This window comes from Piliocolobus tephrosceles, chromosome X (genome assembly GCF_002776525.5).
Source record: "Piliocolobus tephrosceles isolate RC106 chromosome X, ASM277652v3, whole genome shotgun sequence".
Classification (NCBI taxonomy): Eukaryota; Metazoa; Chordata; class Mammalia; order Primates; family Cercopithecidae; genus Piliocolobus; species Piliocolobus tephrosceles.
In genome coordinates, this window is record NC_045455.1 from 23,207,978 (window position 1) to 23,231,234 (window position 23,257).

Below are 23,257 nucleotides of genomic sequence, written 5' to 3' on the forward strand. Positions count from 1 at the left end.
TGAATAGTGCTGCAATAAACATGGTAGTACAGATCTATCTTTGATATACTGATTTCCTTTCTTTTGGGTGTATATCTAGCAGTGGGATTGCTGGATCATTTGATAGTTCTATGTTTAGTTTTTTGGGAAACTTCCATACTGTTTTCCATAGTAGCTGTACTAATTTACATTCCCACCAGCAATGTGCAAGCGTTCCCTTTTCTCCACATCGTCATCAGCATTTGTTATTGGTTGATCTTTCAATAAAGGCCATTTTAACTGGGGTGAGGTGATATCTCATTGTAATTTTAATTTGCATTTCTCTGCCATTGGTAGGTCTTCTTTCTTCGACCTTTTGCCCATTTTAAATCAAATTATTAGATTTTTTCCTATTGAGTTGAGTTCCTTATATTTTCTACTTATTAATCCTTTGTCAGATGGATAGTTGGCAAATATTTTTTCCCATTCTGTGTGTTGGAAGGCAACATTATTTCAATAAATGAAATCATATTCACTATGATGTCTCCAAATTACCTGTAACCAACCTTTAATGTTGGTATGAATTGAAGGAAAAAGAGAAAAGGATAATTTTCAGCATTAAATTATTTCTCAAAGGTTTTGCTCTTGACTTTTTAATAAATTGTGAATTTCTGACAGTCAAATTATGTTTAATGAAGTTGATGACTTCTGAAGAAAATACATATTTGGTGTGTGGTAGGAGAAGAAGGAGAAAGTGTAGAGGATTCAAATGTAACAACAGTTTCTCTCCAGAGTGAAAACTCCCCAGATTAATTCTAAATCTGAGAGTTTGTTTTTGATAAACTCAGAATAAAACTGTTTCTTTAAATATCTGAATATAATTAAATGTCAAATTGAGTTTAGAAAATATAATACCCCAAAAAGTAAAAATAAATATTATATTCATGGTATATGTCCGGCAGCAGAGGCGTAGACTTGGTAGAACCTAACTCTGAGGCAAGGGCTGTAGCTGGCAATTGACATAACCAGGATCTCCATTTTCCCTCCTGCTGGAGGCCTGGATTCTTGTCAATGGTAGATAACACATTGATACCATCTCTTTGAATATGCACTGCTATGTTCCCCAAATGTGTGTTTGCAGAGTTTGAACAATAGAAACAATAAATGTAATAATATTTTGGAAAAGTAATCTTAGCCATACCAAAAAGAATATAGTTTGAGAAGTTTTATGGTCTTGCCCTTCACAGCACAGATTTGGAGTGAATTCAAACAAGGCTTGACTCTCAGCCTGTTTATTGTGCCTGCCACTTTCGGAAAGTCACATAAACTCTCCAAACTTCATTATCCTCACTTGGAAAATAGGGATAATGTTATCTATGCTGCCCTCTATAGGGCTGTCATGAGGAATAAATAAAATAGTATATTTAAATGTCATGTCCACAGTCCCTATATATTAAGTAGTACCAAAGAAAGCTTATTGGTTGCTGTTGTTTGTTTCAGCATAGAATTGATTTCAAGTCCAGGTTCCAACACAAACTAGTCTGAGATGTTCATCTTGGAGTATTTTTTTGCTGCTCTTTCCACTTCTAAAGATTGTCCTGAAAGATCAATAAAGTATCATGCTCCTACTTTATAAACTCTACCTTTTCAAATAAAATACTAGCCATACATTAATTTATCAAAAATGTTTTGCAGATATGCATTGTGCCGGTTACTATAAAGCGCCAGGTTAGAGCTATGCTGATATCTGAATTCCTTACCCAGGGAACTTACAGTCTAATAGGGAGACAGAAAAACAAATGGCCGTTACAATGAAGAATGAAAAGAGATGAAGGGAGGGAGAAAAACAGTATCTGAGGGGCCTCGGAGGGAAGACTTTCTAGATGTGGTCAACCTGGAGCTGAATCTTGAAAGATGAGAGGAAAGTAGCAAGGCAAGCAAGCGGAGAAAGGATATTCAGACAGCAAAATTAAGAAATCAATTGTAAGCATGAGGTATTCAGAGAAATATAGGTAACTATATTGCTGGCATATAAATGAAGAGGCAGGAAGTAGCAGACAATGGAGGAATCTTCTTATAAATATGAAAGAATATTCATGATTTTTGTTACTGTTATTATTATTAGCACCAGATTGCATGAAGAATAAAATCTTATATTTGGGGTTTTATAATAGAGATGGAATAATTGACTCTTGCCACGTTCACTGAATTCAGTGGTGAGAGACAAAGGCCCCAATCCTGAGTCTTATATCATGGATATTTCCTCATCACTGACAATAAGGAAAAAGAAAAACTTAGGCAAAAATATGTGCTACATTTCAGAAATAATAAGTCAACTACATGTTGAAATCGCCGTGTTTCGCATGTAGTCTGTTAGATCAGAATCTTCAAAAACTAGATTAATTCTCTAAGCATTCTGCACACACACACAAGTTTAGATTGTAGCTGAGAAATTGAGACATAGAAAAAGGGTTTGTTGTGTGAATCCTTATCCGTCACCGTGGCATAAATTTTCCATAATTTTCTTTCCTGCTTCCATGTAAACTCTAGAATCTTCTCTGTTTCAGAATATCTATATTTTCTCCACTGTATACAGTGGTTAATCCTTGGTATAGGACAGCAAGAGTTAAATAAATTCTCCAGAGTTGAGAAAATTTATGAGATAAAATTCCAAAGTAACTATAAACATCCAAGTCTAGGCCCTCATGCAGTCCAGATAGCGTTATTACTGATAATGAATGAAGTCATCATATGTTCCTGTTAATTATTAATTCTCTGTGTTATTTGCTGTCAGGAGACTAGAGTTATACTGATCAAATTATCTTGTTTACTTAATCATTTAGAACTATTTCGCTTCCTAAGCCTTCTTCCAGCTCACTATTTCTCAAATTTATAGCTCATGCTGGAAAAAGGAGAAATAGGAGGAAATTCTGATTCATAAATAGCCTTGTGGAATTAGTTATTAAGAAATGTTCAAAATGTAGAGTTTTTCAATCTTACAGTCTATAAATATTACTTCTAGGGTCTCACCTGAACAAGAAACATGCACACACTCTCATAGAAAAGACAATTCAAGTCTTGTTTTTCCAGGAACCTGTGCTGATCACTCTATTCAACTGTTTTGAAAATAATACTTAATTATATTTTTCATTGCAAAATGTCTATATACAAAATCTGAGTACTCAACCATGGAATAAATGAAGTTACTATGTTGCTTAACCCATTCTTTTTTCTTTTCTTTTTCTTTTATTTTTCTTGAGACGAAGTCTTGATCTGTCGTCCAGTGCAGTGGCGTGATCTCGGCTCACCGCAACTTCTGCTTTCCGGGTTCAAGCAATTCTCTGCTTCAGCCTTCCGAGTAGCTGGGATTATAGGTGCCCACCACCACGCCTGGCTAATTTTTGTATTTTTAGTAGAGACGGGGCTTCATCATCTTGGCCAGGCTGGTCTTGAACTCCTGAACTCATGATCTACCCGCCTCAGCCTCCCAAAGTACTGGGATTACAGGTGTGAGCTACCGTGCCTGGCCTAAACAATTCTTTTTATGTTGTTTGACCAAGTGCTTTTTAGGAAAACAATTGTTGTATGGGATGTGGAAAAAAAATGTTGACATTTGAATATGGCTCTTACAAGCTGCCTCTTACTATCACAATTGAAATATCTTCATATATGCCACAATATCCCCAAGGCTCACCTTTTTTTCATCTATAAAGAGGGAACGATGATATCTAAGATGGTTGATATACAATTTAAATGGATAATGAAGGTAGTAAAGCTTTGCCAATTGTGAAATTTTCCGTATTTCGGTGTTGTTTTCCCCAGGTTCTCAGTGGCAATGTTCTTTATACAACTAATGAAACAAAACAGAAAAGAAGAAAAAGTAAACAATCCAACTTTATGTGGGAGCTTCTCAGCCAAAGATCTGCGGTTATCTGGGAATAATCTTTGTTCATATTGACATGAAAAATAGCTTCTGATGATTAACAGTTCCCACTGCTCTGATTTATGCCATAAAATCTGTATACTTATCTAATGCAGGAATATACATTAAGTGATTGAATAGCAAAGTTTTGAGCAGCAGATGGGAGGGAAAGATCATATTTAACATAATAACACAGGAAGTTCCTATATTCACTGACTTCCGTGGAATCCTATCAAATGCAGCTAGTAAGCTATTTTCTTCCCCTCTAGAGCCAGAGTAGTATTTAAATCACCTTTCTAGGTATTAAGTGACAAACAACAGGAATAAATTCAGTTCACCAAAAAGAAATGTGCAGATAAAAAATACAACTGGGAAGACAGAGGTCATTCGTTAAAGAGGATCACTATTTTGAAAAACAAGCATTGCAATTCTGGAATTGCTTGCTGAGCTATGGGAACAAAGGCTGTTACAGCTGTTTCTGTAGGAAACTGCTACACTCCTTACCAGAATGGGTGTAACATTTTGTAATTCCCAACAGCAACGTATGAGTGATCCATTTTCTCTGTATCTTTGTCAATATTTTGTGTTGTCACTTTTTCTTATTGGAGACATTCTGATGGGTATGTAGTGTCATCTCATTGTTGTTTTAACTTGGATTTTCCTAAGAGCTAAAAATATTGAACATTTTTTATGTCCTTATTTGCCATCTATATATCTTCTTCAGTGAAATGTCCCTTTAGTCTTTTGGCCATTATCTCACTGGATTTTTGTTTTGAGTTCCTTATGTATTTTTAATACTAGTCCACTACTCCTTGGTTTGTGGATAGCTGTCTTCTCCCTTTGTCTTCACATGGTCTTCCTGTGTGTGTGTAAGTGTGTGTTTAGTAATTTCTTCTTATAAGGACACCAGTCATATTAGATTAATGCCCATTCATATGACTTCATTTTTCCCTCAGTTATCTCTTTAAAGGCCCTATCTCAAAAAATCAGCCACACTCTGAGGTACTGTGGGTTAGGACTTCAACATGTGAATCTGGAGGAGGCACAACCAATTTAGTCTATATCATGTTGTTTGCAAATATTTTCTTCCAGTCTACAGTTTGCCTTTTCATCCTCTTAACAGAGTCCTTCAGAGAACAGTTTCAATTTTGATGAAATACAATTTATCAATTTCATTATGTGGATCGTGGTTTTGGTATAAAGACCAACAACTCATTGTGTAGGTGCCAAAGTCTTTACTGGATTTTCCTATATGGTTTTGCCATTTTTTTTTTTTTTTTTTTTTTTTACTGTCTTGTCCTTATGGTTTTACCTTTCACATTTAAGTTTGTAACCATCCTGAGTTGATTTTTAAATAAGATTCATTTTAATTTGTATGAAACTCTCGATCTCATTTTGGGTTAGATGTAATGGTTTGTGCTTTGGAGAAATAGGCCCGTTTCATCTATGTTGTCAAATTTTTGTGAGTAAAATTGTTCCTAGTATTCCTTTATTACATTTTGGTGACTACAGTGATAGACAGAATCACTGTAATAATATCCCATTTCATTCCTGATGTTGACAATTTGAGTCTCTTCTCTTTTTTCTTGTCAATCTTACTAGTGGTTTATCAATTTTTTTCATCTCTACAAGAACTATTTTTAAATTTGTTGTTTTACATTTCATTAATTTCTGCTTTATACTTTTTCTTTTCTCTTGCTTGTTAGGGGTTTATTCTGCTCTTATTTTTCTCGGTTTTTAAGATAGGAGCTTACAGATTTGAATTTCCCTCTCTGCTAACACAACATTTAGTTTTACAAATTTCTCTCTCATCTAAAGCAGTGTGGCACAATTTTGATATGTTGTATCTTTATTAAGTTCAATGTAATTACTATTTTTTTCTCTTGAAACTTGCTCTTTAACTCATGGTTCATTAGGAGTGTGTTTTTGAGTTGGAGATTTCCCTTTTCTCTTTCTGTTACTGATTTCTAATTTGATGCCATTGTGGTTTGAGAACATGTTCTATATGATTTTAAGTTTGATGAGATATTTTTTATGGTCAAAGATTTAAACTCTCCTTCAAATAATTATGAAGGTTCTTGAAAATAGTATGTGTTCTACTGTTTTGGAATGGCCCATTAAGTGGATTAGAGACAGTTGATTGATGGTGATATTTTCTCTGTACCCTTGATTTTCTTTCTAGTTGTTCTGTCGATTAATGAGACAGAGATATTAAATGCTCTAACTGTAACTGTAGATTTGTCTATTCAACAATAAACTAAGAAATAAAAATAAAAGTTTACAGTGGGTATATTTAAATGATAAATGGGTATATTTCAATAATAAATATTTTCTACCATAAATGCAAACAAGACTTTAGTTTACCAACCAGCCATGACAGTGTACAAGTTGAGGCAAGTGTTTTGATGAAATTTCAAATTCATTCGTGTTAATTCAAAATGTTGTAGATTGTTATAAGCATATTAACCTAAATTTTTAATTAGTAGGGTCATGTGTCAAAATGTTATGCATGTAATGGTGACATTATTGACAAAGACAATTTTTACTTGCAACTCTTATGATTTGACATATTTCTTTTTGATATCAGAGCATTTTCTTATTTTTTAATGCACATTTGTATAACTCAAATGCATTTAACATTCAATAATAAAATTACTGTTAAGAAGTGGGACTGTATAAATAGTGCACCAAATTCAATTTATATTTTTTCAGTACATTACACACTTTTAACTACAGAATAATTAGTAACTTTTATAATGCAGACCATTTTTAGAAATTTCAAAGCAACAGAATAAAATATACAAATTGGGTCATTATTCAGTCTTATATTTTCGAGAAATTCATCATAGTCACTTAAAAATAATTCTTCCTAGGATATCATTAGGTGTTTAAAGAATATTTAAAAGATGTCTTATTTGCTTTTATAGTTCATTGTTTCACAAAGCTTGATCCCCTGACCACTTTTATCAGTCTCTCCCAAGAGCTTATTAAAACCTATATAACTAGATGCCAGTGGGTTTGCTGAATTAGCATCTCTGGGCCAGAGCCTGGGGACTTCTGGAAAATAAGTGTTTTAAACAAGGTCCCCAAGTGGCTTCCATACATGCTAAAATTTGAAGATCTTTCCCTAATTGCTTAACATCCAATGCAGACCATCAGCTTGTAATTTAAAATGCAAATAAATAGAATTATATTTAGACTTTTCTCTTTGTTGTAACTTCTTCTATTCTCTACTATGTTTTACATTTAAAACTGTATACAATTATTATTCAGCTATCTTTTTTGCAATTCTGATAACATGTAATTTTTAAATTTTTTTTCTTTTATTTCTAGTCCTCTAAATTACTCTTCTTCTCTGTCACGTTAGAATGGTAAATTATCTGGAGGCCGTTTCAATGACATTAGTGAGTTCAACATTTATTTTTTGTCATCTTTTGAATTAGTAATACCAATCTGTTGGATTTTCACAACTTCCTTTAAGATATATCTGATATTCAACATCATTTACAGAGATAATTACTGTAAATTGACACAGCTATGCCCTAGGATTATGTATGACTTGACTAGTATGACAATTAAAACGTTTGGAGTTATTCTGGAAGTTTATGTGTAGGCTAGAAACTTATTTCTCCAGTGTCTTTTTCCCCACAGTCGTCTTTCTGCCAGTGGCTATGAGTAGAATCTACCAGAAAGACCTGGCATTATTGGAGAGCCACTGAGATTACATCCGTTTTGAACAAATTCAGTCTTCTTAGAAATCTTTTTCTACAAAGTACACTTAAGCTATGGCATCCACTTAAAACAAGAGGAGCTATGGCTAAGACCAAACTGTCTGGGGCTTATTCTCCCTGTACTTGAACCACTCACTTTGGCAAATTGCATTACATTTTACAATTGTTGGATAACTTCCTTTCGAAAGAAGTTTGCATCTCTGCCCACAGCTATGTGACTTCCAGTACCTCCTTGAAGGTGGAATATACATTTCCACCCCATTATCTGGCCTGGTCATGTTGCTGATGTGTGCCGGTAGAGTGTGAGGAACACTGACAGAGTGTAAATTTTGATTGGAAGTGTTAACTGGCACCCATGTCTCCCCCTCCTGTCATTCTTTTTTCACTGCCACTGAAGGTCACCGAATGAGAAGATGCAGGAGGTAGAGCAGCACTTGCTGACTCAGAAGCATTAACATAAAACGTGAATAAAACAAATATGCTTCCTATAAATCATCGAGGTTTAAGGTTGTTACTGAAACAAAGTGAAATAATATACTGAGTTGTGTGTGGACGTTAATGCTATGTTGATGTGACCTATTATCTTAAGAGGGGGTTTTGGCCATGCGCAGTCGCCTGTAATTCCAGCACTTTGAGAAGTTGAGGTGGGCAGATCACTTGAGGTCAGCTGTTCAAGATCAACCTAGCCAATGTGGTGAAAGCCTGTCCCTGCTAAAAATCCAAAGAAAAAAAAAAAAAAAAAAAAACTAGCTGGGCGTGGTTGTGCACACCTATAATCCCAGCTACTTGGGAGGCTGAGGCAGGAGAATTACTTGAACCCAGAGGCAGAGGTTGCAGTGAGCTGAGATTGTGCCGTTGCACTCCAGCCTGGGCAACAACAGCGAAACACTGTCCCAACAACAAAAATTAGCCAGACGGTGGCAGGTGCCTGCGGTCCCAGCTACTTGAGAGACTGAAGCAAGAGAATCACTTGAACCTGGTAGGCAGAGGTTGCAGTGAACCAACATCAGGCCACTGCACTCCAGCCTGGGCAATAGAGCTAGACTCTGTCTCAAAAAAAAAAGAAGGGGTTTCCAGCTAGATGCTGCTAGTAGGCACATGTGAATCACAGTTTTATATTTCTATGATGGTAACATATTTTCTAGTGAGTATTTTAAGAACAGTTTTGCACTTGCTGACCTTTCTCTAGTAACATCTCTTCTCCCCAACCTTACGTATTGCCCCACAACTTTTTCTAATCCTGCTATCAAACTTTCACTCTCTGACTTTTCTGTATAACACATTTAGCATTACTGATAAATTAGAGCTGTATTTCTTATAAACACTATCAGGAAAAGTCAAACAAAGACTTTTGACTTATCAATTGAGGTATGTCTTTTCTTATGGTGTTTATCTCTGCAGTAGAATAGAGAATCACTTCTATTACCAAAGATTACTATCATAAAATATATTTTAAGCACCCTACTACAATTACTCTATTTGAGAGAGTATAGGGTATATAGTTGAGAAGAGGCAAATAAAAGGGAGAAGAATTCTGATCGTCATTGGAACTTTTGAGTATAACTTAAAGTACACTGCTGTATCAAAAACTATGAGCACTGATAAATCCAAGTATCATGGGAAAATTTCTATGGACTTGGAAAAAGCTATGAATTGCAAATAGTTTACTCTTAATTCACCTAATGGTCAAGTTGTTCAAAATTTGTTTTATATTTTTGAATTTGATGTTAGTTGAAAAATAAAACAACCATGCAAATATAATGTTTCTCATGCTGATTCTACAGAAATAAACATTTAAAATAGATATACTGAACATGACCATGTTCATGATCATGCCTTCATTCCATCTTTGGAAATGTTCTATTCCTTACCTTGCTCACAAACTTCCAGAACTAATTAGGGTCTGAGTTGGTGTCTCCTTGCAATAATTGATCATCTTTGCCCATGAAGTTTTGAGATCTGGGATCTGATTGTCATTTTTTGACTCATGGCCTCTGCCAAAAATCCAATTCAATGAACAATTCAAGTAAAGGACCAGAAATCCAAACAAAGCCAAAAGCCTTCCAATCACTTTGCAACTTATATCAGATCTTGCCTCTGGCTATAAAAATTTTATTTTATTTTTCCAAGCAGATATGCTGTATATCTTGTAGGATTGTAGCTTAAGCTGAGAAGGATTGAAGATGTTTTCTTTACAACCTGACTGGTCTTTCCTTGGGTAAGGGAGTCTAGTACACATGTATTTTCTTTTTTTTTAAAGAAGAGCTTTCATTTGTGTTTTTCTCACTATGATTACATGGGAACAGTGGCTGAGTTGCTCAATTAAACTTAGTAACATGCTGTTTCTACACTGATACATAGCAAATCTGTGCTATTCAGTGAGCGTTTCTTGCTACATTTGTTCTGCTGGCTGTCAAGCTGGTCAAGGGCAGTTGGAAACAAAACAACAAGCAGATGAAATAGATTCTAATTGATAAGTGTAGGCTAAAAAGCTGAGTCTGCATCATACGAGAGGCACAGGTGGACAGTCAGGGTGCATTTCTTCTCTGTTACGTTCAGCTTTCATTATCCACTTCTAAAGGACTTCTATTTGTGTCTTGGGCTTTGGTTAGTGGAATGTACAAATATGAATTTGTAGCATGGTAGTAGAATTGTTTTTCTGTTCATTTAATTGTATGTTATTTATTATATTAATATTTGTTGATGGATTACTTCTAGGCTGGGTACCTCAACAGAGTCTTTCTGTGACCCAGGCTGGACTGCAGGGCACGATAATGGTTGACTACAACCTCAACCTCCAGGGCTCAGGGGATCCTTCCACCTCAGCCTCCCCGGTAGTTGGGATTACAGAAGTATGCCACCACACCAATTTTTTTTTTTTGGTGGAGATGGGGTCTTGCTCTATTGCCCAGGCTGGTATTAAACTCCTCAACTAAACTAATCCTCCTGCCTCAGCTTCTCAAAATGCTGGGACTACAGGTATGAGCCACTGCGCCCAGCCCTTTATTGACTTTTAAAAGCTTGCAAATGCACTGTTTGATACTATTTAATAAGAGAAATATGGAAGTTTAAAAAATAACTTTATACATTGCTTTCCAACATAGACATATTGTGAGCCAGAAATGGAAGTCACATATATAATTTTAAATTTTTGAAAAGCAATATTAAAAAGAAAAAGATGTAGTTGAGATTATGACATTATGTATTTATTTCACCCAATATTTACAAAAATTATTTCAAAATATAAATTATTGATGAGATTTTTACATTCTTATTTTTTTCCACACTATGTCTTTAAATTCTGCTGTGTGCTTTACAGTTACGGTATATCTCAATATGAAGTAGCTACATTTCATTGCTTTTATAGCCATATGTGGCTAGGTGCTTCTGTAGTAGACATTGCCTTATAAAACTTACTCAGAATAAAATTCATATTCTATTTAGTCTTGGTAAACTGCGTAATAACCTGTCTTGAAAACAAAGAAAGTAAAATAAATTGTCAATAGAAAGCAAAGTTGGAATATAGAACCTCACTAGAAATAATAAATTATTTACCTTACTACACTAAATTCAAAACTTACTTGAATGAATTGTCAAATAAAAATTCTCTGAAGTTAATTTTAAACTACTAGGTGGAACTTGTTGGCAAGACAAAAAAAATGACCACTAGAGATATGTGACATAATTTCACATGCTTTCAATTTAATCAGAGTAACACAATCACTAAACATTTTGTAATAATATTAATTCTAGTACATCCATATTTGCAGACCCATGAGCACTGTTCTTAACGAAGACCCTACACATCAAGATCATTAAAGATCTTACTTAGAACATAGTATTTATACATATACATGTGTTCAAGTATATATATATATATCCACATAAGTGTATATATATACTCATATATATACACATTGAGTATATATATACACTCATATATTTACACACTAAGAATGTGTGTGTATATGTATATATATACTCTTAAGCAAAATATCTGAATATACAGAACTCTTATTATTTGAATATGCGCAATAATGCAAAATTGACTTCTTAATATTAAAAAATGCATGGGTAAAGTTCTTCCATAAGTGGATTTCTTCTTTTTTCTTAAAACAAAGGACAATAACCAATAGGTGATCATTTGTAATATTTCACATATTAGTGGTTTTGTGAGTTTAAGAAAGAAATCATATATGAAGAATAATTTAATTTGGTGAATTTTAAAATCCTGTATTCTTGAAAGGATTTGGTTCTGATAATTTTCCAGTTGGAAAATCATCTTCAAAAGGGTTTGGCTAAAACCCTAGAGATAAATAGGCTTTTAATAAACATAATTTTCCTTTTAAATTGTTTTGGTTGGAGAATGAGAAAACTTTATTCTGCATTAGTAGTCAATATATATTCATGGAAATTCTCTCATATTGTCATGCAACTTCAGCATTCACAGTGGTCGAAGCAGCACTTCATAATACCAAACTTTACTGTGACTGCAGTTTTTTATTAATTTTTATGTTTGTTGCATTGGAGAGAAAGGGTTCTTTTTGAAACATAAAAGCTTAGGAAAGATTTTGCAAATTGGAATTTAAGCAAAGCATTGTTTTCTTGGTTTACTCCAACAATTTAAATGTAATTAGAAATGTAAACTTCCAACACTAATGAGAGAAGTGACTTCACTGTGTCATGAGGCCAGAATTACTTGCATAGTCCAAGTTAACATATTTTATTTCCAATGAAGGAAAGTATTAGGGTACAATTGCATCTAGAATTATGATGCAAACATACATTTTATTTCTTTCATGGAACAATGGTATTTAACAGAATAATGGGTAAAGAATAAACTAAGATCTCTGAAGCTCTGAAAACCCATTAAATATTAAGCTAATTCCCATGTGTGTAAAATTTTAGGTGATTTGCTCATTTATTTACAAATTGATATTCCCAGGACTATATTTAAACTTACTGAACAGAACACTAGTTAATTAAAATCTACATTTTAGATTAGCATACCCTTCCCCCAATTAACAGGAACATACCAATGTTGTGAATAAAAATATATTGGAAGTATTTATATTCTTTATAAATAAAGAATACAAAATTTTAAATAAACTTAAAACATCTTATAAATATAAAATAAATATGTATACATGAAAGTTTAATAAATCTTAATAAATTATTTATAAAGAATTATTTGTATAATATTAACTATTTTCTATACCAAAAAATTTTATCAGGTAATTAAAAGAAATGGTTTACAGAATGAAAGAGTTCTACATGACAAATAAAGACCAAAAACCCTAGACTCTCAAGAGGCAGACATAATATTGCTTTTCTGGAGAGGTGTTTATCTCCCTATTTCTAAATAAACTACTTATATAATTATTACTGAATTTCTAGTATTAGATATTATCTATCATATCTCCTACAGTTAAGGATGAGGATTGAGCTCTCCTATTCCTTAGCCCGGTGCCCCAAGGGACACATGTACATATTCTTCCCTATTCTCTATTTTAATTAATTTATTCTTTTTAAAACAGTCCCTATTGCACGTCAGGTATTATTGTGAGTTCTGCAGTTAAAGCAATAAACAAAATCGATAAAAGTCCCTGTGCTCATGGAGCTTACATATTATTGGGAGAAGGTAGAAATAAATAACTACATTACATTGTGCATTTGAAGGTGGTAAGTGCTACTAAAATATATAGATAGGTAGGTAGGTAGGTAGGTAGGTAGATAGGTAGATAGATAGATAGATAGATAGATAGATCGATAGATAGATATAGATATAGATATAGATATAGATATAGATATATATGCGCCAGGTATAGGGATGAGGATTATGAGTGTGGGGGAATAGTTGAGTTTTAAAATAGTTAGGTCTCTCTGAACAATTCCCATTTGAGCTTTAGAGGCAGGTCAAGCAGCCAGTGTGAATATCTGAAGTGGAATATGCCAGGGGTGGCCAAGGAGACCAGTGGTGCTGGAGCGAAGTGAACAAGGGGGAAGTCATGGAGGGAGGAGGGAGCGGAGATCACATAGAGATACATATACAAGACACTGATTAGCTTTTTCTCAATGAGATGGAGAGCCATTGGAGTTTTGAGCGGAAAAGTTACATACATTCACAAAAATAACTGGCTGCCCTGTTGCGAATAGGCTATGATGGACAAAAGTGTAAGAACCGTTAATACACTGTTGCAATAACCCAGAAGAGAAAATGGGGGCTTGGGCTGGGGAGGTAGCTGGAGAGGTGATGAAAAAATGACTGGATGCTGGAAACATTTTGAGATAGAATCAAGAGGATTTCCTCATGGATTTCTATTGGCTTGTGAGGGATCATGGGGTAACTCAAGGATTCATCCAAGATTTTTGGCCAGAGTATCAAGAATAATAGAATTACTATTGAGTTTGAAAGGAATGTGAATAAAGCAGAACTTTGGGGAGGGGGCAAGAGGAGAAGCGAATAATTCACTTTGGAAATTTAAGATGCTGTTTAGACATTCTGGGTAGAGATGTTTGAATAAAGATTTGGGTAAACCAATCAAGAATGCAGAGACAAAGAGCTGTATCATCAGCATGTATATGGATTTAAAGCCACACACTGGAAAAGATCATTCAGGATGTGAGTGTAGAGAGAACATAAGATACTTGTGGATGAAACTCTGTGGATTTTCATTGTTAAAAGTTTAAAGAAAAGGGCAGAATATAGCAGAGGAGATAACTAAGGACCATGCCACTGTTAGGCAGGAGGATCAGCACTCGGCATTCTGTAAGCTACTCTTCCTTCCATTCAGTGCCTCTAGAGAGTGCACATCCATCCCATCTCCTATAATGGGGGAGAAAGGTGTTACCTACATCTTTGACATGAGAGAAGTTTCTGGAAGAGCTAATCGCTCAAGTCCTATTCTGTCCCCTGACATTTAAAATGCATGTGAGGCTTTTCTTTCCTGATCTTCTCTGAGTTCAGAGATTGAAATTAGCTTTTGTTTTCTTTAGTATTTCTTTCCAGAGTGAGTTCAATTTTTAGATGTCTCTGGTATGCCAAGTCATTTATCACTTTTTCGTCTATTCGCCAACATTTCTAAAATAGATTGCCACAATATGGATTATGAGATAAAGGAATATGAAGAAACTTGTGATTTGTGAAATATACAAGAAATGGCCTCTATGGATATTGCACTAAAGAGAATTTCTTCTTCATTTCTTACAGTTATCCCACTGATTGAAGCCTGTGATATTTAATAGCTCTTCTGTCTGATTATATCAATATGTTTCTGGATTTGTACAATCCTGCAAGTGGTTGGGGCTCCTTCACCACCATGTATGTCCCTTTTGTTGCGGATATTACAAGATTCAGCATCATTTCAGACCCCGAATAATTCCTGAAAATTGAATTCTCAATAGATAATGCAACACCACATAATATCTGGATTTTGTAAATGCTTGCTAATAACGAATTATTTTACAACGTGGGTGAGTTTAGGTGTGCAGGTCATTTCCATACATTGAGAGCCAACACATCAAATTTTAATGTTGGTCTGGTGAAAGATACATCATATGTGATGGTTCATGAACTACAGTATAATAAGCATTTTAGATCCAGGGTTATTTCTTTGTATCACTTACTTACTTTTATGGCCATCAATCCCAATTTAAAAAATAATTTCTTTAATATATGTGAGATGCTGTCATGTGTCCTAAAATGACAAAAATAGACACATGTTTAATCATCATTATAGTTTGGTTTATTCACTCATATTTTATTGCTTAAAACAGGTCAAATTATTTAGCATGTCAAAGTCTCAAGTGTAAACCTCTTGGGGGAAAGAGCAAAGAATTGGGAACAATATTACAATCTATCATGTGAATTTTATCACCACAATCAGAAACTAACACAAAACCCAGAAGAAACCCTAAGAAAGATATCTGTAACCTGAAGAAGATGTAGACTAGATGCCAAAAACAGAGAATGATCTGAATGGAAAATTTTGCAGCTAAACTATTTTCCTTTTTTGTGTGTATCAAGGCAAAACAGTGCCTAATTTTCTCCTCATTTTGTATCATGAGGCAAGAAAACACATCTGTCAAAGGTGGCAGGGTAACCTCAGAGAAAAGCTGGAGACAAGCTATGGTCATATGTGTATGTTAAATAGATGGCTCAACATTAGAAAATGTAACAAGTTAATTCAACACATTCATAGACTTCAAGAGAAAATTTAGTCAGCATTGCAATAGAAGCAGAAACACATTTGAAAAAGTCCAGCATTTATTTGTTAAAAATTCATACCAAATTGTAAAGACCATTGACGCCATGAAGAAACTGCATCAACTAATGGACAAAATAACCAACTAGCATCATAATGGCAGGATCAAATGCACATATAACAATATTAACCTTAAATGTAAGTGGACTAAATGCTCCAATTAAAAGACACGGACTGGCAAATTGGATAAAGAACGAACACCCATCAGAGTGCTGTATTCAGGAGACGCATCTCATGTGCAAATACACAAGTAGGCTCAAAATAAAGGGATGGAGGAATATTTACCAAGCAAATGGAAAGAAAAAAAAAAAAAAAAAAGCAGGGGTTGCAATCCTAGTCTCTGATAAAACAGACTTTAAACCAACAAAGATCAAAAGAGACAAAGAAGGCCATTACATAATGGTAAAGGGATCAATGCAACAAGAAGAGCTAACTATCCAAAATATATATGCATCCAATACAAGAGCACCTAGGTTCATAAAACTAGTTCTTAGAGACCTACAAAGAGACTTAGCCTCCCACACGATAATAGTGGGAGACTTTTACACCCCACTGTCAATATTAGATGAACGAGACAGAAAAATTAACAAGGATATCCAGGACTTGAACTCAGCTCTGGAACAAGTGGACCTAATAGACATCTACAGAACTCTCCACCCTAAATCAACAGAATATACATTCTTCTCAGCACCACAGTGGACTTACTCTAAAGTTGACCACATCATTGGAAGTAAAACACTTCTCAGCAAATGCAAAAGAATGAAAATCATGACTAACAGTCTCTCAGACCACAGTGCAATCAAATTAGAACTCAGGATTAAGAAACTCCACTCAAAATTGCACAACTACATGGAAACTGAACAACCTGCTCCTGAATGACTACTGGGTAAATATAATGAAATGAAGGCAGAAATAAAGATGTTCTTTGAAACCAGGGGGAACAAAGATACAATGTACCACAATCTCTGGGACACATTTAAAGCAGTGTGTAGAGGGAAATTTATAGTACTAAATGCCCACAAGATAAAGCAGGCAAGATCTAAAATCACCACCCTAAAATCACATTTAAAAGAACTAGAGAAGCAGGAGCAAACAAATTCAAAAGCTAGTTAGAAGATCAGAACAAAACTGAAAGAGAGACACGAAAAACCCTTCAAAAAATCAGCGAATCCAGGAGCTGGATTTCTGAAAAGATCAACACAATTGATAGATTAATAGCCAGACTAATAAAGAATAAAAGAAGAATCTAATAGATGCAATAAAAAAATGATAAAGGGGATATCAACACCGATCCCACAGAAATACAAACTAGCATCACAGAATACTATAAACACTTCTATGCAAATAAACTAGAAAATCCAGAAGAAATGGATAAGTTCCTGGACATGTACACCCTCCCAAGACTAATCCAGGAATAAGTCGAATTCCTGAATAGACCATAACAAGTTGTGAAATTGATGCCGTAATTAATAGCCTACCAAACAAAAAAAGTCCAGGACCAGACGGATTCACAACCAAATTCTACCAGAAGTACAAAGAGGAGTTGGTTCCATTTCTTCTGAAACTATTCCAAATGACAGAAAAAGAGAGAATGCTCCGTAACCCATTTTATGAGGCCAGCATCATACTGATACCAAAACCTGACAGAGACACAACAAAAAAAGATTTCAGGCCAATATTCCTGATGAACATTGATGTAAAAGTCCTCAGTAAAATACTGGCAAACTGATTCCAGCAGCACATCAAAAAGCTTATCCACCATGATCAAGTCAGCTTCATACCTGGGATGCAAGACTGGTTCAACATATGCAAATCAATAAATGTAATCCATCACATAAACAGAACCACTGACAAAAACCACATGATTATCTCAATAGATGCATTAAAGGCCTTCGACAAAATTCAACAGCCCTTCATGCTAAAAACTCTCAATAAACTAGGTATTGATGGAACATCCCTCAAAATAATAAGAGCTATTTATGACAAACCTACAGCCAATATCATACTGAATGGGCAAAAACTGGTAGCATTCCCTCTAAAAACCAGCACAAGACAAAGATGCCCTATCTCACCACTCCTATTTAACATAGTGTTGGAAGTTCTGGCCAGGGCAATCAGGTAAGATAAATAAATAAAGGGTATTTAATTAGGAAAAGAGGAAATCAAATCATCTCTGTTGGCAGATGACATGATTGTATATTTAGAAAACCCTTTCATCTCAGCCCAAAATCTCCTTAAGCTGATAAGCAACTTCAGCAGTCTCAGGATACACAATCAATGTACAAAAATCACGAGCATTCCTATACACCAAGAACAGACAAGCAGAGAGCCAAGTTATGAGTGAAATCCCATTCACAATTGCTAAAAAGAGAATAAAACACCTAGGAATACAACTTACAATGGATGTGAAGTATGTCTTCAAGGAGAACTACAAACCAGTACACAAGGAAATAAGAGAGGACACAGATAAATGGAAGAACATTCCATACTCATGGATAGGAAGAATTAGTATCATGAAAATGGTTATACTGCCCAAAGTAATTTACAGATTCAATGCCATCCCCATCAAACTGCCATTTACTTTCTTCACAGAATTGGAAAAAATTACATTAAATTTCATATGGAACCAAAAAGAGTCAACATAGCCAAGACAATCCTAAGCAAAAAGAACAAAGCTGGAGGCATCATGCTACCTGACTTCAAACTATCTTACAAGGCTACAGTAACCAAAACAGCATGGTACTGGTAAAAAACAGATACATAGACAAATGGAGGGGAGGCCTCAGAAATAATGACACACATCTACAACCATCTGATCTTTGACAAACTTGACACAAACAAGCAATGGGGAAAGGATTCCCTATTTAATAAATGGTATTGGGAAAACTGGCTAGCCATATGCAGAAAGCTGAAACTGGATCCCTTCCTTATGCCTCATACAAAAATTAACTCGAGATGGATTGAAGACTTAAACATAAGACCTAAAACCATAAAAACCCTAGAAGAAAACCTAGGCAGTACCATTCAAGATATAGGCATGGGCAAAGACTTCATGACTAAAACACCAAAAGCAAAGGTAACAAAAGCCAAAATTGATAAATGGGATCTAATTACACTAAAGAGCTGCTTCACAGCAAAAAAAACATTCATCAGAGTGAACAGGCAACCTACAGAATGGGAGAAAATGTTTGCAATCTATCCAACTGACAAAGGGCTAATATCCAGGATCTACAAAGTACTTAAACAAATTTACAAGAAAAAAAAAATCCCCATCAAAAAGTGGGCAAAGGATATGAACAGACATTTCTCAACAGACGACATATATGGAGCCAACAAGCATATAAAAAAAGAGGTAATCATCAGTGGTCATTAGAGAAATGCAAATCAAAACCACAGAGAGATACCATCTCAGGCCAGTTAGAATGGCGATCATTAAAAAGTCAGGAAACTACAGATGCTAGAGACGATGTGGAGAAATAGGAATGCTTTTACACTGTTAGTGGGAGTGTAAATTAGTTGAACCATTGTGGAAGACAGTGTGGCCATTCCTCAAGGATCTAGAACTAGAAATACCATTTGACCCAGCAATCTCATTACTGAGTATATACCCAAATGATTATAAATCATTCTATTATAAAGACACATGCACATGTATGTTAATTGCGGCACTGTTCACGATAGCAAAGACTTGGAACCAACCCAAATGCCCATCAATGATAGACTGGATTAAAAAATGTGGCACATATATACCATAGGATACTATGCAGTCATACAAAAGGATGAATTCATGTCCTTTGCAGTGACATGGATGAGGCTGGAAACCATCATTCTCAGCAAACTAACACAGGAACAGAAAACCAAACACAGCATGTTCCCACTCATAGGGAGTTGAACAATGAGAATACATGAATACAGGGAGGGAAACATCACCCACTGATGCCTGTCATGGGGTGGGGGATTAGGGAAGGGATAATAATAGGAGAAATACCTAATGTAGATGATGGGTTGATAGGCGCAGCAAACCACCATGACACATATATACCTATGTAACAAACCTGCACTTTCTGCACATATACCCCAGAACTTAAAGTGTAGTAACTAAAAAAAAAAAAAAAAACTCATGAAATTTTTAATACAAGGGAACTTCTTAAACTTCATAAGTTCTATCAAAAGTCTGTTGTATGTACTAATAGAATTATTTTAGGACATTACCTTTAATTAAGGGAAAAGATATGATGACCATCAATACCAGTTCTTCTGGGCATAGTATTGGAGGGCTTGGCAAATATCACAAGATGAAAAAAAAAAAAAAAAAAAAAAAAAAACAGATATAAATACTTGGAAGGAAAATACTCTGTGTAGGGGAAACAACCTCTGCAGCACACTTCTGCCTGGACAGCCAGACATTTCCATACTTCCTTTGAAATCTAGGCAGTGTGCTTCTTTGTCTTCTGCATACCTGCAGGCCCAACCCCACATGGAAGCCACCAAGGTTTGGGTCTTGCACCCTCTGAAGCAATAGCCCCAGTTGCACCTGGGCCCCTTTTAGCTATGTCTGTATTTGGAGCTGCTGGGATGCAGGGCACCAATGTTACCAGTCTCTTTTCTAAAGCATAGCAACAGTGAACTTTACTCCAGTTCCCAGTAAGTTACTTATCTCCACCTGAAACCGCCTCAACCTGAACTTCACTGTTCATATTACTATCAGCATGTTAGTCAAAACCATTCCACAAGCCTCTAGGAAGTTTGAAACTTTCCCACATCCTCCTATCTTCTTATGAGCCTTTTAAACTGTTCCAACCTCTGCCCATTACCCAGTTCCAATGTTGCTTCCACATTTTCAGGTTACCTTTATAGCAGTGCCACACTCCTGGTACCAATTTTCCATATTAGTCTGTTTCACAGTGCTATAAAGAACTTCCTGAGACTTGGTAATTTTAAAAGGAAAAAGGTTTACTCACAGTCCTGCATGGCTGGGAAAGCCTCAGGAAACTTATAATGATGGTGGAAGGGGAAGGGGAAGTAAGGCACGTCTTACATGGCAGCATGACAGAGACAGCTAGGAACTGCCAAACACTTTTAAACCATCAGATATTATCAGAACCCACTCACTGTCATGAGAATAGTATGAGAGAAATCACCCCCTTGATCTAATCACTTCCCACCAGGTCTCTCCCTCAATACCTGGGGATTACAATGTGAGATGAGATTTGGGTGGGAACACAGAGTCAAACCGTACTAGTGCTCATCATCACTAATCATTAAAAAAAATGCAAATCCAAACCATAGTGAGATATCCTACACCAGTCAGACTGGCTTCTGGTAAAATGTTAAATAAATAAATAAATAAATAAATAAATAAATAAATAAATAAATAAATAACAGATATTGGTGAGGCTCTGGATAAAAGGGAACACGCATACACTGTTGATGGGAATGTAAATTAGTTCAGCCACTATGGAGAGCAGTTTGGAGATTTCTCAAAGAACTAAGAGCTGAATTACCATTTGACCCAGCAATCACATTACTGGGTATATATCTAAAAGAAAATAAGTCATTCTACCAAAAGACATTTGCACCTGTATATTCATTGCAGTACTATTTACAATAGCAAAGAACGGGAATCAACTCAGATGTCCCTCATTGGTGAAATGGATCAAGAAAATGTGTGTATGTACACCACGTAATACTATGCAGCCATAAAAAATGAAGTCATGCTCTTTGCAGCAACATGGATGTAGCTGGAGACAATTATCCTAAGTGAACTAACTCAGAAACAGATAGATAAATACTATAATTTCTCATTTGTAAGAGGGAGCTAAACGTTGGGTACACATGGATGTAAAGGTAGGAACAACAGACACTGAAGACTATTAGATGGGGGAAGAAAAGAGAGGGACAAGGGTTGAAAAACTATTGCATAATATGCTCACCATCTGGTTAATGGATACATTTGTACTCCAGACCTCAGCATCAAGCAGTATCCCATGTAACAAACCTGTATATATGCCCACTAAATCTAAAATAGACATTGATAAAAAGTTCTTCCATATCAGCAATAATTGAATTGAAACTGTAAAACTGTAATAAAAATTGAGACACTATAAAGTATCCTGTAGTTTAAGCTAAAAAAAAAAAAAAAAAAACCAAAGCCATCTATATAGAAAATTTTAGGAATTGATCTTAAAGGAAATCCAAATAAGTGGAGAATTATGTCATGTTAATGAATGTGATAATGTAATATTAAATATTACTTTTCCAATAAATCTAATATGGTCATTGATTTAAATAAAATATTTGATCCTAAAACGAGCATAATTTTTCATAAATAACTTGATTAATTTTTAAAAATGCAGAGGGTCAGACTTGCCTTATCAGACATCAGAACTTATTACAAATATATGGGGAAAAATGTGGTAACAGGTGAAGTTTTAGTTTCCGTTAAGAAATACTAGATCTGGCTGGGCATGATGGCTCATGCCTATAATCCCAGTACTTTGGGAGGCTGAGGAGGATGGATCACCTGAGGTCAGGAATTCAAGACCAGCCCAACCAACATGGCAAAACCCCTTCTCTACTAAAAAAAATACAAAAATTAGCCAGGTGTAGTTGTGGGTGCCTGTAATCACAGCTACTTGGGAGGCTCAGGCAGGAAGAATCGCTTGAACCCGTGAGGTGGAGGTTGCAGTGAGCTGAGATTGCACCACTGCACTCTAGCATGGGTGAGACTACATCTCAAAATGAATGAATGAATGAATGAATGAATGAATGAATGAATGAATGAACTACTGGATCTTACTGGCAATGGAAAGGGAAAGGAACATTACTGATGGCAGCATACTACTAATGGTAAGTAAGCGCATGAAAAGATGCTCAACATCATATGTCATTAGAAAACTGCAAACTAAAACAATGATTTGCTACCACATACCTATTACAATGGCCAAAATCCAAAATACCAACACTACTGAGTGCTGGTAAGATAAATGAGCAGAAATAATTCTTATTCATTGCTAGTGGGGATGCGAAATGGTACATCCACTTTGGAAGACAGTTTAGCGTTTCTTATGAAACTAAGCACACTCAGTGTATGATTCCATAATTATGCTCCTTGGTGTTTGCCAAAATAGTTGAAAACTTATGCCCACACAAAACATGCACAAAAGTGTTTATACCAGTGTTATTCATAATTACTCAAACAGAAACAACCAAGTTACTTTCAATAGGCGAATGGACCAACACTCTTCTGTGTAACCACACAATGGAATATTGTTCCGTGCTATATAAAAAAAGAGCTGGCTGGGTGTGGTGGCTCACACCTGTAATCCCAGCATTTTGGGAAGCTGAGGTGGGTGGATCACAAAGTCAGGAGTTCAAGACCA

The 23,257-nt window shown here is 35.3% G+C and overlaps 1 protein-coding gene across 1 annotated transcript in view; it reads right to left on the reverse strand.

The window, feature by feature from the left end:
* Positions 1 to 23,257, reverse strand: part of GPC5 (glypican 5) — a 1,441,555-nt gene that overhangs the window by 148,604 nt on the left and 1,269,694 nt on the right. The gene's annotated exons all lie outside the window — the stretch shown is intronic.